Here is a 1068-nt window from a genome sequence, read left to right as displayed (position 1 = left end):
GGCCTTGAACTCACAGAGATTCACCTGCCTCTGCCTCCAGAGTACTGGGATTAAAGGTGTGCACCACCATGCCCGGCTCAAATAAAATATTTTTTAAATGAAGTATTCAAGAGAAGAGTGTGTGGATACCACCTCTGACCCATGTGGGCATAGAACAGTGCCATCCAGACTCTCCAGATAAAAAGGGCCAGAGAGTCCAGGAAGGACACTTACAAGAGGGTTTGCTTAAGTCAATGACATGAAGAAGAAAATGGATAAAAATAGCTATGGTGGGAAGGCCTATTATTATTCTGAATAAAAATGGAAGAAAAGACATGATCAAAACCTCCAAGGAAAGCAAGAATCAAACAGAACCAGAAGAAAATAAATATGAAAAGGTCTTTACAAATTCTTCAAGTACTAAAAACAGAAAGGAGAGAAGAGAAAGGAAAAAGAGAAAAGTCTGGAAGGAGGGCAGGAAGTTGGGAAACAAAATGTTCGTGCGTTTGGAGTATGTGCCTTTAAGTGGCACAATTGGCTTTTCTCCATACATCTATGGTATATGGAAATAAAGTTTGAAAATGCATAATTATTTTCAGTTTCCATATCAATTTACACACAAATACTGTTTTACAAGCCTAGCAATTTCATGGCAATACTTGACAAAGGGAAAATTTTCAGCAATGAAATGTTGTAGAAGGATACTGAGAGATACTAAATCCTGAATTTCCTCCGTGTATAGTGAATATCTATATTTTAAAACTAGACAAACAAATTTAAATTTAAATATGTCAAAGTTGTAAAGGCATCAGATGGAAGGAAGGAATACATACAATTCAATTAAATTTGGGAAAGAGAAGAAAGAAATAAGGAACTGAACTGAGATGTGAACAAAAGAGCTAAACTTTCCACCTTGCTATATTAGAGAATCACTAATATAAAATTTGTAGTTGGCATAGCAACACAGTAATATAGGATGCACCATTAGGGTATAAATGTAACTACCAGGAGAAAATAAAGCAGTTAAGTCAGGTAAGAGACAAAGAGATGAACATCACTCTGTGTTTTATTTTATTGTTTTAATATATT

This window comes from Nannospalax galili, unplaced genomic scaffold, assembly GCF_000622305.1.
Source record: "Nannospalax galili isolate Female #2095 unplaced genomic scaffold, S.galili_v1.0 scaffold1025, whole genome shotgun sequence".
Taxonomy (NCBI): Eukaryota; Metazoa; Chordata; class Mammalia; order Rodentia; family Spalacidae; genus Nannospalax; species Nannospalax galili.
Note: the sequence above shows the minus strand (reverse complement) of the source record.